This window comes from Passer domesticus, chromosome 2, assembly GCF_036417665.1.
Source record: "Passer domesticus isolate bPasDom1 chromosome 2, bPasDom1.hap1, whole genome shotgun sequence".
Taxonomy (NCBI): domain Eukaryota; kingdom Metazoa; phylum Chordata; class Aves; order Passeriformes; family Passeridae; genus Passer; species Passer domesticus.
In genome coordinates, this window is record NC_087475.1 from 120,866,019 (window position 1) to 120,882,008 (window position 15,990).

Below are 15,990 nucleotides of genomic sequence, written 5' to 3' on the forward strand. Positions count from 1 at the left end.
TCCTCAAAGTTGCATATAAAATGAGGAAAAAAAAAGAGAGAATAAAAGCCTTCAACTCCTTAAGGTTTAATGATATATGTGCTATACTAAAGACTTTTCTTTAACATGTTTTCTTTTCACTATGCAGCACTGAATAATACTTTCCATTATTTAAAAGCCTATGCAGTGTGAAAACTGTTGAAAGAAGAAAATACACAAAGCTAACTAAGCTAAGGCTGTGATGACTGAAAGTATCAGTAGAGAGGAAAAATTCCCATCTTAGTAGCATGCCTGATAAACACCATGCATTTTTTTCCAGATGAGTTCACTCCTTTTAACTAGAAAATAATACATAACTTGTACTCATCTTCCTCCTAGTCAGACTTGCTCATGACAGAAATATTCAACTTGCTTGGCATACACTAGTCCTGAAACTGATATAAATATAAATAATAATTTTAAAAAAGTTTAAAAATTTATTTGGTCCAATAAAACCTGTGTAAACATCAGTGATGATTCAAATAATTTGTTGTGAATAGTGTTCCTTAAAACAAAACAAAGAAGTTTGAGGGCTGTTAATATTAGATGCTAACAACTTTCCAAGCTGTGAACATATAGTAGTGACAGAAATTAAAAAGCAGATGTCCTCCCACGCTGAAATTCCCCCCAACTTACTTCAAGATTACATGGTTGATGAAAGTACAGCAAGTTCTAATTTCTAGGGGGAATAATGACTTGTAGTTGCAATTATTTAAGGAATAATGTACCCCAACTGTACTTAATAAGGCTGTAATTCCATCAAAGCCTTCCAGGGATGTCATAAACCATGAGAGTGAAACTCAAGTGGTTTCCTCATGTCATCAGAAGGCTGAGATGGAAATGCAGTTTGAATTTATATTCATTTTGAAGGAGACTTATTTAATATTGCACATTGATCATGATAAATGCCTTTGGAACTGCCAGAAACTATTAGGGGTGTTCACAGTCTTTTGAAGCCACCAAAAGTCAATTATGCCACTGCCTAGTGGTTCTCAGCAATTCCTTTCTTTAAAAGCTGTGGTTTGGCCAGCACAAATTGTTTAACCGTGCTAAAGTTAACATCAATTTGGTCATATATTTTTAATACTTTTCTTCTTCATATTGAATGAAAGTCGGAAATATTTTTTCTGTCTATGTGCATAGTTCTTTATATAATTTCATTGCAAATTAAGGGGCAAATTAATTGGAATCATCTGGCTAATTTAGCCATCGAGCATCAAGGAATGGATATACTTTTATTAAACAAATTTTTCATTTAAATACCATGTCCATATCCTATGTGAGCTAAGTGAATAGGGAGGAACTTCAGTAACAGGAGAAATATATTTTTTTTGCTGTAAAACTGCAGGTAATCTGTTTTTAAATGAAGGATTGTGTGGAACAGCTCAGAGAGCCCACAGATGAAAAACTGTGGCATAGGGGAAAAAAAACAGAAGGGGAAATCTGACTCTTAAAAAATGTGTGAATCAAAGTTCCTAGAGATGAAATAATTTTCAGGGTAATCCTTCAAATTTCTATTATTCATTTTTGGACTTGACAATGCTGTCTGCTTCCACAGCCTCTTAGGACAGGAATCCCAATGCCTATTGCTTAAAGGACAGATACTCCAAAATGAGGTTTATTGTGATCTCTCGCTGAATATCCTTACTTGCCTAAGAATAAGGACTTAGTGCCTTTGGGATGCCCTTTGGTGTGGTCTCTGGACTCAAGATTTTCCTCTCCTGAAGGGTCTCCACAGTTCCAATGTGGATATTTGCCAGCCGTTTGTGGATTTCTTATATATCACAGGGGATCTAATACAGCAGAAGATGCCTTTATTTAGATAATGGCATTAAGCCAAAACGTTTACATGTGTCAGAGAACCTGCCATAAAATGTATTTCCCTGGAGATGACAGTGTGTCAATTTCTGAAATTCCTAGTGCTGAGTAGCTGATTTGATTTACACTTCTGAACAGAAAACACGTCAGGGTAATCTCAGCTCCTCTTTACAACAATATATTCCAAGTAGAGGATTTATTTGTAATTTGTTAAGATCAGATACAGATAGAAATAAGTCACATACAAATCCTATTGAAAGTCTTTTGGCCAATTTCTAAGATGATGGTGGAGCAAATTGATCTTTAAAGCCAAAAACATGACAGCATAGTAATCAGTTACATGGCACTTTTGAGCAAGATAAATACACATTCTATACCCCAAGCTAAAAAGGCATCATTAAAATGTAACAAAAAAAAATGCAGTGTTATTTGCTTCAAGCACAACAATCCCATTTGGCTTTGGAAGGAGATTTTCTCAAACCCAGGGCCCAATTCTAAATGTTGCCTTTGGAAAACCACAGTATGGAAACCCTCTGATCCTTGCATGGACCATTAAAAGTCAAACTAGATTGGGCTAGGTTTTCACATGATATATGAAGAAATATCCCTGGCATTTGATGTTTTGAATGCTGAGTACTCAACATAGGGTGCTAGAAAAAATGAAAAGAAGAAAAATCCAATCAGGATACTGGCTGAGAAATTCTCAGAGTCAAAAATTTTTGGAGGCTGAGAAAATTTTCAGGTTTAATGCTATAGGGGTGTCTTGTTCTTACACACTTCCCTTGACATTTGGTTGTGGACAAAGTCACATGAACTTTTTGTCTGCAATAACCCAGGAGAGGTGATGGTAGCATCCCTTTCCCCACAGCCCTGGCTTTGCTTCCTGAGATGGATTGCAAGTTTTTCAGTTTCCACATGTAACATTTGCAATTAATGCCAAATTACTCGTATGTTCCATCTTTATGTGGAATCTAGCACAGCTCAGCATTCCCTCAGTGCTCCGTTACAACTAGGAGCAATCATCATCAACAATCATCTCTGCCTGGCTTCCCTTGAAAAATTCTTCAAATTCATGAAAAATTAAAAATCTTCAAAAACATACAATAACAGTCAACAATAACAGCCTTCTGAATGTTTTCTTTCCTATTAACAGCAAATTCTTTGAGAGAAAAACTGCTTGAACTTTCCCAGGTTGCCATCCTTAATTAGGAGTTCCAGCACTGGAGTAGCTTTTAATTGCTCCAATCCATGTCTCAGGATAAATAAATAAATAATAATCTTTCTACACCTGATACTGTATGGTCTTAAGCTGTACTCCAAGAAAAGGTGTCCCCAGGAGTTACCTACTTCCTTCTGTTCTTCAGTTTTTATTGACGTGGAGTAACAAAAATACATTTTTATGGCCATCTCTAGATGTGCTTTCTCAAAAATTAAGACATGAAGCATAGAATGCTGGATACACAGGTACAATCACAAACAACTAATTAAAAATTTATCTAGGCAAAAGAAGTGTTCTGCTACAGAGTCAGCTTGCATGTTCATTGCTTTTGTGATCAGTCAGTGAAAAATAGCAATATGTTCTGAAACATGGAAAACCACATAATTTTTTAAAAAATTTTATCCAACCAGAAATAAGAAGAATTTTTTTCTTCCTCCCTCTAAGGACAATCAAATGTTGCAGCAACTGCCCTGAGATACTGCAGGCAACTTCTCTGGAGGGCTTCAAAATCTGAATCAAACCCTAACCACAAGGTTTGAATTTAGCTCTCTGAATAAACTGACCACAAAACTGCTCAGGCATAAGCACAAGGTTGGACAAGAGACTTCCTGAGGTTCCTTCATCCTGTGAATGTATGTGTGTACGTCTCAGGTTGCTGTAAATTATTATGCAAATAAATAAATTAATGGAGAAAAAGCCACTTCAAAAGTTTTTGAATTTTTTCCCTAGCTGTCTTCAGATACAATCTTTTTTCTTTGTTGACAATATAATGGGATGGCTTTGGCAAATTATTACAACTCTGAACTCCATTTACCTAGACCTTGCTTTGTCAGCAATTGCCTTCTATTAGCTTTTCTGCTGTACATCAAAATTGGAAATAAATTAGTTGGCTAAGGGGAAATTGCAGATTTTTTTCTGAAATTATTTTCAAAATGTTTTCAATTTTTGAAATTTTATTCCTGAAAAAGAAATGGAATAAAATATAAAGAAATGGAAACATTGATAAATTGAAACAGTATATTGTTACTATTATTTTAGTCAGATGTTAACTATGAATGTTTACTACATTAGACTAAAAAGGTTCTAGCTTACAACAAACAGCAAAAAAAAAAAAGGGATATTTTTGTACAGATCTGTTGACTGATCTTTGAACTTATTTTCTAATTTTGGGTGTTGAATTATTTGTCTACAAAGCTTGATAGATTTTGAATATTCATTCTCAAATGGAAGCAACCAAATAATAATAAGTTTTGTAAAATTTTAACCTTAATATCTCTCAAATCCTTTCACGCATCCCATAAGAACATTTACAAGGTTAAACACATGGTAAGCAGAATATTTTCAGGTAAATAAGAGTATTTCTGCAGGTCTAGCTGAGACTTATAGGTCAAAATGAAAGTATTTTAATTTGGTGGTGATTCTTTTTCCCTGCACATAAATCCAGCTATAAAAAATCCTCTGTATTCTGAGGAAAGGGGACATTTGTCTGTAAATATATAAATATATAAATGTAATAGACATGCATATCTGTACACCTATATATAGGCTGCACACAGTGGACCAATAATAACAAAGTATGATGTGGTGACATTCTGTGTGATGAAAAAAATCATTAAATTCATGAAGGAATTATGGACATGTTAAATCTTTAGTACAGACAATTCACAAGAAAAGGAAAGAATGGTGTGAGAGGATATCTTTGTTATACCCCTTTCTAATAAAAGTTTTCAAGATTTCTGGTTAATTGATCTCTGGAGAATATAGAGTAAATTGTTTTATACTTCCCATGCATTTCAACTTATTCTAATTGAGCACAAATTGAGAGAAAACACTTTTCCTCTCTCACACCCTGTTACTTGTCTCAAAGGGCCACCACCACAGATAAAGGATCTTTGAATCCCTCCAACAGCTCAGCCTTCTCAGGGCATCATCAGAACCAGTTTGTACAGACACAGACATGTCTCAATTAACTGATGAACTCAATCTGCAACAGATACTGCTGGCATCTCCTGTACCCTGTGTAGCTCACTAACTCAACACTACTCCATAAAATTCCTATTTCCCATGGGCAGGCAGGCCTTCAGCCATCCCAAGGAGAACAGGGTTCCTTCAGTCTAGTGGTGACTTAGAGTCACAAATCACTCTGAAGGTCACCCTGCTCCTTCTTCCCCCAGCTTTGTATGCTGAGCGTGGTGCTACATGGTCTGGGATATCCCAAGGTCACCCGTCCTGGCTGTGTTTTCTCCCTTCTCCTTGTGCCCCTCCTCAAGTCCAGTTGCTGAAGAGTAGGGAAACAGAAAAGGCCTTGACAATTTGCAATTGCTGCTGAGCTGTAAAGAAAACATCCCTGAATTACCAACACAAATCCAAAATGCAGCCGGTTATCAGCTACTGTGAAGAAAATTAGCTCTACCCCACACAAAACCAGCAAAATATCTCACGTAAGTGTTTAATCAATGTAAAAATATTAGTAGAATAACTATAATCCCAACTGAGTGGACAAAAATGTCATTAACGTTCATAAGGATGGAGTTTCTGAATGGCTTAAGAAGATCTACTGATGTACATATATATTTAGGAACATATATGTAACTACAGTTCAGTAAATTCTTCCTACACATTAGTAGATTTCCTTTTTGTGAGGGTTAGGTATTTGAGATGTCAGTGATTCAAAAGGAACTGGAAGACCTCAGAAATCTATTTCCTAGCAAAATATAGATCACTGAGATGCTGATTTAAAAAAACAAAAAACCCCTGCCTTTACTCTTGGAACAGATCTCTATTTTTCATTAAGTGCTTTCTAGAATACCCAGGAACTTCTTTTCCCGGGAGTCTGAGCGTAATGAAGCCTGAGGTGTCCAAGGAGGTGTTGGTAAAAAACATAAACTACAATTAATTTTTCAGTTGTAGCTCTCTCAACTGTCATGTTCTGTTTTCTTTATTTGTGTATGAATTGTAATTTCCATTAGTTTTTCTTTTTTAATATGAAACTGTTTTAGAAATTTTTTAAAAAGGGTTTTTTTAAACAGGAATTAATTTTCTGAGGTTTTTTTGTGGTTTGAAACAGTATCACAGATTCAGGGGAAAAATATAATCTGCTTAACATAAGACAGTGCCTAATGACATAATAGGTATATAATTCAACTCTTGAAACTGCCTCTTCTTTTTTATTTTTTTTCCTTGCCATAGCTTTTTCCTCTCATTCTCCCATACCATTTTCAACTCAGAGTATCACCTTTATATAATTTCCCTCTAGATTTGAATCCAATGGCTGGACAGATCCATTAGTACAGAAAGCAAATTTCCACACCTTTCAGATTAAGCTTTGTAAAGGCTTCTTATTGACAGCATCATTAGATATTAGGGAAAAAATTATGTAAGGATTTCTTCAGTGACACTCCTTGAAAAAAATCTTACTAAATGTTTATTTCCTTACTTGCTCCATCTAATCAATATTTCTGATAATCAGAGTCTAATTCAGGACATTGAGCCTATTTCTTTGTCGCTCTGTACATCCTCAGCTTCTAAAAAAACTGATGTGTCTCTGAAGTGAAAGAACAGAATATGTCTTTTCCTCCACTCCATCCAGCCCCCCATTAATTATATATCACTCCAGTTATTTGGATTTTTGTGGCCTTCCCCTACTACATGGGAAACACAGCACTTAAAAATGTGGGCCCATGCTAGGCAGGAGATAGATGATCCCTCTGCCAATGTCCAAACTGAGAAAATGCACATTTCCTACTCACAGAAAAATAATAATACAAAATAAAATAACATAAAAAGTTGATGATTTTTCACAAAGCTTCCCAAGCCTTCCAGTTTTCAGTAAAACTGATGTCCTTGTCAGATTCATTGTTAAGAGCACTGGATATTTGCTCAGCTGTAGAAATCTGGAGCGAAAGATTGTAGGTTCAATGAAATGGCATTTTCCAATTAAACTGTGTTTTGCTGGAAGTTCCCCAAGCTCTACCAAACACCATGGTTATACATCCTATGTAAACTACAGATTTGCATCATTTTTGCATGACAGATTTTTGAATACATAAGGCTTGGGGGAACAAAGCTTTGCAAGGTGAACATTACAAAATGCCCAGTGATTTTTCTTTCTCCCACAGGCTTTCCTGCAAGCATGCATAATAGGGATATTAGTTATTAAATTTGCACTGGATCTTTCTCTATTTCTCTATCATTTTCAAACAGGTTAATTAAAGCTCATTTATATGCCAGTTAAATAGAAGGTAACTTGAGTCAGAGGAAACATCAGCACACATTTTATTATAAATCCTTCTGAACTTATAAATGACCTTCAACCACTTTCGATATCTTCCTCTTGAAAGATACAAATACCTGCATCTTCTTTTTTTTTTTCAAAACTAAACAAAAAACCCAAATATTTTAATTTTTGTTTTAGATGGGACTTCCTTTTCCAGAATCCTGTGTAGCGACTGTCAATAAGCTAAAAGGAAGAAATTATTTTGCACAGTTACCATTCATGAAGTATGAGAAGAAAAAAATAAAATACTCTCCTGACATTAAAAACAAAATAACTGCTTACTACCTAGTTCATTGGCTGTTGTGCAAATCCACCAGCATTGGGCACTTCAAGGTACTTTTAGCCTAGGTGAGATGCAGGTAAACAAAGCAAGAATTTCATCCTCAGCCTCACAGTTCCTTTGGAGACAGATGCTGACACAATTGCAAGTGCAATTTCTGTGTACAGATCTAGCAGAGATGGAAAGCCCCAGGTACTGCTGGTATGCAAAAAAACTAATTAGCCACAAGTACACAAAACTTGCTTATATCTGTTCGTGCTGCTCAAGGCTCAAAACCAGAATATCAGGGCTCACTTATATCAAGGTGCATTTCTGTTTCCTTTGTGCTCTTTACCAACAGCAAAACAAGACAAAACCACGTGGCTCAATCTTCTCTCACAGTTTCAAGCTTTTAGGTATGTTTTAATGTGAAGATGTACGTAACCATTTTGGAGCATCAGGAGCAAGGGGTATTAACTTTCCAGGCATGGTGCTTGTAAATGCTCTTATAGTCATAAAACTCTTTCATTCTACAGATTTGGTTTTATACATTTTCTTAGATTTCTCTTTCCCCTTTAATCTGCTAAGCTCCATGAAACTCTGTCACTAAAAAATCATAAAAATGGTGTGTCTGTGAAGCTAATAATCAGATTGTTTTTTTGCTATTATATAGCCAAAGACTCTCATAGAATATTCTAGAATAAAACAACTTGGATCATATGTTACTATTGACTTTTAGTCATAGTTCCTGACTGATTTCAGTGGGGAGTTCTTATTAGGCATCCCTGGCATGAAATGGCCGCTTGGATTAGATTTTTTAGAAAAAAATACACAGTTGGCAAAAAAAAATCAAAACAGACATGATGAAATTTGCCCCATATTGTGAGCAATCACAATAACAAAGTTATCTATCCTGCACCACAGAATAATTGCAGCAGAAAACAAAACTTTTTTTTCTTTTTCTCTTTAAAAAAAAATTATTTAATAAACATCAATCCTCAGGAGCTGAAAGTAGACAGATTAAACCATATGATTTGGGATTAGATTCTGAAGAATTAAAAAAAGAAATCTTCAGAGCCTGGAGTTTCTCACTGTGGGAGCCATCTTGTGGAGGGAAATTATTTTCCCTGTGATAGCTTAAAAGCAGATTTGCTTTCCTTTAATTGGAAAAATATAGATGGGATGTAAAAGGCACACAGTCCTAAGTATATCTCCCTTTCACAGCTTTAAAAGAAGAAAAAATAGACAGATGACTCAGGATAATGTTTTTGGGTCTTTTTGTACCCATTATTGGATGTTAATTCCCTAAAGGTTTCTGTGCATGATGCCAGGTATACTAGAGGGAAAATTTTAAATTCTGAGGTAAAAAAAAACTTACTTTTTTTTTTTTTTTTTTCAGAAAAACACATGATGTTCACTCTGATGCCATATTGCAAAAAATCTCATGAAATGCAGTTCCTTACTTTTATCGCTGTCTTATTTTCTGAAAAGTTTATTATACCTAAAAGGACATTTTTACTCACATGTGGCAAGTTATTACCTGTTCCCATTTCCTAGACAGCAAGGAGGACTAAAATAGAGCATATAAGAAATTTGTGGAAGAGGCTGGAGTCAATCTGGAGAAGTTTTCCCACTTCTCACGCCATGAGTTGAAACACTGAGCTGCGCTGTTTTCCATTAGCAGTTACAATTTGTTTATACAATTCCTCAATCTGTTGTTCCCTCAACAATATAACTCAACAATTTCAGAGCAACACACCTGATCTGGTTGGCAGTTCTGGCTGCAGGACTTCACAAGCTCTTTTTCTCTCACAGCAGGGCTTGGAGGTGCTTCTTTTCCCAGCCAGTCAAGCATCACTGATGGGAAAATCACGTCAGTCCTGGTTGCCTTTGCTCCAGCCAAAACGTGGATTTGATCTGAACATCTTTTATTTTGATCCTTCCTTTTGCTGGTGAGTGCTTTGCTTTTTCAGTGAGCTCATTCCAACTGCAGTTTCCACGGGTCATGTTGGGATCTGAGGTTGTAATTCGGTCTGGTGAGCTGGAATCCACTCCTGCAAAAAAGGCAGCCCCATTATCTCACTTCTGTGCTGCCAGGTTAATTTCTTTAAGGATGTGACTATTGTTCTCCTTAATTTCTGCCTCTGCAAGCTGACTTGGAGCCTCACTGCTGCTCCCTGAGGGGAGAGAGAGGGCCCTGCTGCTTCTGGAAGGAATTGGGTAAGGATGGCCACTCCATTAGGAAAACAGTTTCTCTTTCTGACAGATTATCATTTAGTCCTCCCTTTTATCCTAGGTGCATTTATCCCATCTTTCTCACCCTGCAGAGATGGACTTTTCATGGGAATTTTTACAAAGAATTGTGAGGTATTGCTCTTCAGGCTATTCTGCTGTCCCTGCCATTGTCTTTCTAGAACACCCAAAAGGTTTTATATCCAGATTTTGTTCAGTGTTGTCCATAGACTTAAATATTTTAAGTGTCAAAAACAACACCAGCAGTCATAAAATTCAACTGATTTCCCATGGGGCCATACCTAATCCCATTAGGTAGCACACAGGAATATTCCAGACCACCTCATTTTTGAAAATTAGCAGCAAAAAATAGAATAATTGGAAAGTTTTAAAAAACTATAAAATAATATGAAAGATGAGTTCAGTAATGTTCCAGAGAATTGAGTTTTGGATTTTTCTAAGTTTTTGGCAAGTGTTTTGTGCTTGGTGCAAGGTCTATTTTCTTTTTTATATTATACCATCAAAGCAAGTCAATTTCACAATATCTTCTTTACTCCTTTGCTCTGTCACTGACTTTGATATTCTCATTGTAGGGTCAGCTCTAAGAAGTCAGAGCTTTCCCCAAAGACAAAGTTTTATCATTTCTACTAGGTTTTCTGACCCAGAAAAATTCTAAACCTGCAAGTAATATGAACAAAGCAGACATTTAGTCCAAAAAAAAAAAAAAAAAGTACAGATCCCAAGACAGAAATGCAGTCAAGGACAGAAGCATTGCTAAGGAACAAGGAGAAAGGAATTGCTGGGAAAAAATTATGTCCAAAACTGTCGGGACCTGCAGATAAAGTAGGGGATGAAGTAAAAGAAGGGATATTTTTAGAAAGATTTCATCCCTGCACCTCGCACCCACACTTTTCTTAATGCTGCAAAATAGAATGTAGTAACAAAATACACATGAATCTTTCATAAAAAATATCTGTGACCAAGCAGAAAAGTCATTCAATAATGTTTATGTTCTTGAGAGATAGATAAAGTGTTAAAAATCTCTTCCCAAACCCTGTAATTTCTGCTTCAGTGATAAAAGCGACACTGATGTTTTCAGCTTTCCTGTTAACATGCTCAGTTTGAGGCAGCTTTCTGTCCACTTGAGTTCTTTCAAAGTACCTTTGATTTTGTTTAAACAGGCAACAGAACTCAGGCATTTCTTACAGATTTAGTTACCTAGTATACGATATTCATCATGTTAAGCAGGCTACTCACTCCATTTAAAGAATGTTGTTGATTTTTCAGCGTTTGTGCAGCCATAGTAGATCTGACCTAAAACTCATTTAAATGAAAGACATCTATTGAATCCATGGGCTTTGGGGCATAAACCAGTCAGCCTTTCACTGACTCACTGAAACGCTGTAGTCAGATATATGATTCATGTTTCTTTCCAGTGCCTTGGACTTGAATGTGGTTATTCAAGGAGTTAGTAATCACAAGGCCAGTGTTTTATAAGCTGTGAATGTTACACGAATGCAGATATATCAACTCAGTACTGTTGTTTCTGAAAAGGATGATTTTTTTAAACAGTGCAATACAGATTCGAAAAGAAATGTAAGGAAAAATTTCAGAAGGAAAGATAAAAGCTGTGTTAAAATTGCTGTTCAAAGCTGGAATTTGCAAGTGTTTGCTTTCATAACAATTGATATTAGGAAAACAAGAAAGGTAGATAAAGTGCTTGCTTGCATAAACAGATAACTAAGGAAGTGTCAAAGGAATTTAAATAGAGAAGAAATCTATGGAGCACATTTTTTATTAGATTGGTGCTTATTGACATTACCACTAGGATTTACTAGCAAGATTTATATAAAGTGGCAGTAGATTTGGTAAATGTGGGTGTAGATTATTTTGAAAAGGTATGCTAATGGGATATGTAGAGGGCAAAAACCCACAAACCACCAAGATAATTATCCCAATTATATAAAATCTGTCATTATTTTCAATAAATAAATGGATAGTTTATCTAGTTATGGCTATATGAGGACAAATATTAGTGAAGGACAGATATCAACTTGCCTTTTACTGGTTTGTCACACTCTCCCTCCAGTTTACTAGAAAAATACATTAATAATTTTCCTAGTTATTAATAATTAATATTCCTTTATGTATTAATTAACTAAATTACTAAATGTAGCAAGAATTAATTAAAATTAAAATCCTGCTTTTAAATACAGGCAATATATTTTAGAAAATAGTTACATTTTATCTGCCTGAGTCTGTGTTTATCAGTAGTTACTTAAAGTGCATCATTCAAGAGTTTTATGTTGTTAAACCAAACCCTAGTGCTGAAAACATTAGTAGAGTTGCATAATATATGTGATAAGCATTTCCCTGGAAATTATTACTGAACACAAGAAGGTTCTTCCTCTTTTACTTGGTCTTCAGGAATTTCACTTGGGTCCCCTTAACTTTGTAGAGGGAATAGAAAGTTGAGTTACAGCCGCAGATAAGGAGGCCTTCGAGTTTATAGAGCAGATTTCATTTCTTCCTTTCTAGACAACTAATGTGAGGAATGATTGCCATCTGTGAAACCTTTAATCTGCACCACCAAGAGAAATAAAAAGGGGAGCATCAAAATTTTCAGGATACCCTTCACACAGTATCACCCATGGCCAAATTACCTGTTTTCATGAGATTAAACCACACTTTAGGATATTTCTGAAAGGCTGTGATAGAAATACACTGTACAGCCAGGGTATGAAGCACTGGTATTTCAGATTTATATAGAGTAAAGCTTTAAACAGACATTTTTTCCCTGTCAGAGGAAGGAAATGATGAACCAAGAAATATGTCTCTGCAATGTGTCAGAAGGTGATCCCAAGGGGGAAAGGTATAAGTAGAAAAAGGAGCTTTGCCTTAGTTTCTTAGATATATACAAGTAGCATTGCTAGAGGACAATTTCATGCCCCTGTGAAGACACCTGAGTAGAAAACTCATGTCACAATTAGCAGCAGAGTTTCTGTGAATTGCTCAAGTTGCAGCAAAGGGAACTATACTTGGGTGCATCCTCTTTTCACTGGAAGTAAAAAGGACTCTTGGATTCTACTTTCCTTGGAAATCTTGCAAATTTTTCAATCCCAGCCTGAGCTTTCTGCGTGTGACAGAATCATTTCCAGATTGTCCTTGTTTCAAGGCCACTAGGTGATGACTTGGCTTCTTCCGTCACTGCCATGCAGTTGACAATCATTCTTACTCCTTGTTTTCAAGCAGGTAATACTACAGAAGGCCAAATCCACACCCAGTGATAGCCAGTGTCACAGAAAACCCCTCATTCCTAATCAGCCAGACTGGCGCTGTTGGAAAAGTTCCAACTGTGCCCAAAATTCCTTCCAGAAAAGAAACTGCTGATCAGGAGAGGAAACGGCTGGAGCATTCCCAGACCTCACTTCAAGAAGGAGTCAGGATTTAATTAGGACATGAGGTTGGACTTGAAGGCTCAGAAACATAGAGGTGTGCAGCTAAGACATAGTCCCACAGTCTGCAGGATAATGACCTATAAATCACTTAATCCTTAAAAATAGGATAAAAATCTGATGCTTTCATAGTCATATATTAATAGATCATAAAAGCCCTTTCTGTCAATTCTCCATGCTCAGTACAACACAAAATTACATTTTTTAAAAAATATATTGGAGAGTTTGTGAAATCAATTATTGCTACTAATGAAGTAGAAGCTAAAGATTTCGATTGTTATTATTTTTTTATGCATTTTCCTGCAAAAATATGTAGTTTGAATAAGACAAAGTGAATATTTGTGTGTGTGTGTGTATATATATATACAAAAATATGTATCAAAGGTAGATATTTCTTCTTTTTGTTGTTGAGGAATTGTAGAACAGAGAGTTGACACCTCGCCAGAGTGTACATATAAAACTCACAACATTAGCCTTCTCAGTTCCAAGAGTCCAGTGTCACCCTGTTGATTCTCCCTAAAATATGCAGGAGCACATTATTGTCCCATATGAATCACAGGACCTCACTGCCACACACTGTGTCCCTTCCCCACCAAGTCCGCATGCAGGTCACTCTGTGCTGGTTTGGGTTTTGTTTTGAACTTTGAAGTAAGATGGAGAGTTTCTATGCAGTAAAAGTACCAGACTAAAATGGCTGAAATGGTTTTATAAGTAGTTACCTGGCAGGTTTTTTTCTTTTAGCAGGCTAGGCAAAGAGTATGAAGGTTAGAGAAGAGGACAGAAAGAATATTAACAGGAAAACTAATAATTTTTATGAGTTTTAGAGGACTTGTAGTGATAGTGTGCACTGACATACGCAGTACCTACCGAAAGTCATAGTCAATGGCTAGGAATGGATAATATTTAACATTTATATAGTGTTACACAGCTTCAAAGAACTATGCAAACATAAATTAATTAATCCTCAGGATTTTAAGATCTCTATTTAGATAGGTAGATTCCTCTCAGAAAGTTCTCTGTAACACAGATGATTACATCTACTTACAAAATAGGACAAACAACAGCAATAATATCACTGGCTTTGTGATTCAGTTAAGCACTGTTATCCCTCTTTTGCTGATGGAAAAGCTGAGGTTTAGCTACCAGGAAATTTCTGTGAGGCATGCCAATGAGAGAGCTGAAATTAAATTTTTGGAATGGCCTATCTTTTCCCTCTTATTTTCTGCCTGCTAGGTAAATGTAAGGAACAATATAGTTTAGTGATGTGAGACAGATAAATAAATTTAAATTAAAAAGTTTAGAGTTATGATATTTCTTTTCTCATAAAATTTCCATCCCAATAGTGCACTTTGTTGGTTGTTTTTTTTTTTTTTTTTAATTTACATCAAAAGTAATGTTGGGGTATGGGAAAATATATAGGAAGGATGTTCAGCATAATATTGTCAGATTCTGACCACTACCAAAGAACAGACCTTTTTAAAAGTTCCCTTTTAAATAATTAATTTATGTTTGATGACTCCGAAAATTTATTTCTTTATTGTCCATTGTTTCACATACTAACACATACATGTTCAATAAAGTCTGATGTGATACAGAAATGTCTACCAGAGTCTGCAGAGATCCTGTAATAACATTGATCCCACTTAGGAGTTAACACAGAGGCCTGATGATAATTAAAAATGTCAACATCATTACATATTTCGTTTCTCAAATATGAAGGAAGAGGTTGAGTCTCATATTTGCATAATTTACATAACAGCCATCTAATTTTGGTGATTGAATTGGTGACACCTGGGATTGCTAAGCCTTTACATTTTTTCTTTCTAAAAGTCCAAAGTGTCCTACCCAGAGAACTTCTCAAATCCTGTCAGTGTATTGAAGTTCCAGTACTGGTACTGAAATCAAAAAAGTTTGAGAAATAAAATCTTATTGGGGTTGTTCACATCATTTAAGTATGATGGCAGCTGATAGGGATGGAGCACAGAGAGCTTTTCTCACTTTATTGTTCTCACTTGACTCCTGCTAGGAAGATAAATGGCAATGTTGTCAGTCAAAAATATTTTAATATTAAGTTTTCTCTCTCAAGTGGGACCAAATGATATTACAGCTTTGCATCAATTATCTTATTACTAGCTTTTAGGAACTGTAAATTGTGTTTTCCAAAATGAACTCAGTTTCACAGAATCAACCATTAATATTCCAACCTGGCAACTTCCTGTCTTACTTTAATTAATCTCTAATTTACAGAAAAACGTCCCATTGACAAACCAAAAGTAACCAAGGAGTACATCCAAGAAGACCATTCATGATTTAGGTAACTAACTTAAAATCCATTTTGAACCTTTGCCACATAACTTAAATTGCTAAATCTTTCAAAGTTTACATTATAAATGTTTTTCTGGTGTTAGCAGCAGGAGTTTTGAAGAGGGAGGCAGTTGCCTTTTATTTTTACATTAATATTATAATGTATAGACTGAGAATTCTTATATTAAATACTAAATTGTTTTGTTAGAGTTGCTGTAAAGAATTAAAAAAACACTATGGCCTAGGATAATATCTCAACTCATGGGAAATTCAGCTGTCATGGGACAAGAGGGGAGGTCTTCTCATGAATAGCTTAAATAGTAGGATTAAGTGATCAGCTTCAACAAAAGTAGAGGTTTAACAGCAGAGTCCCTCAGGGAGCTCTGCTGGGATATCTACTGCTCAACAT

The 15,990-nt window shown here is 35.6% G+C and overlaps 1 long non-coding RNA gene across 1 annotated transcript in view; it reads left to right on the top strand.

The window, feature by feature from the left end:
* Window positions 1-15,591, top strand: part of LOC135295641 (uncharacterized) — a 32,379-nt gene extending 16,788 nt beyond the window's left edge. The window contains exons 2-4 of the long non-coding RNA XR_010357779.1: window positions 9,409-9,542; window positions 9,742-9,810; window positions 15,525-15,591. This is a non-coding gene — a long non-coding RNA (uncharacterized LOC135295641). The remainder of the gene's footprint in view (window positions 1-9,408; window positions 9,543-9,741; window positions 9,811-15,524) is intronic.
* The last annotated feature ends 399 nt before the right edge of the window (window positions 15,592-15,990 follow it).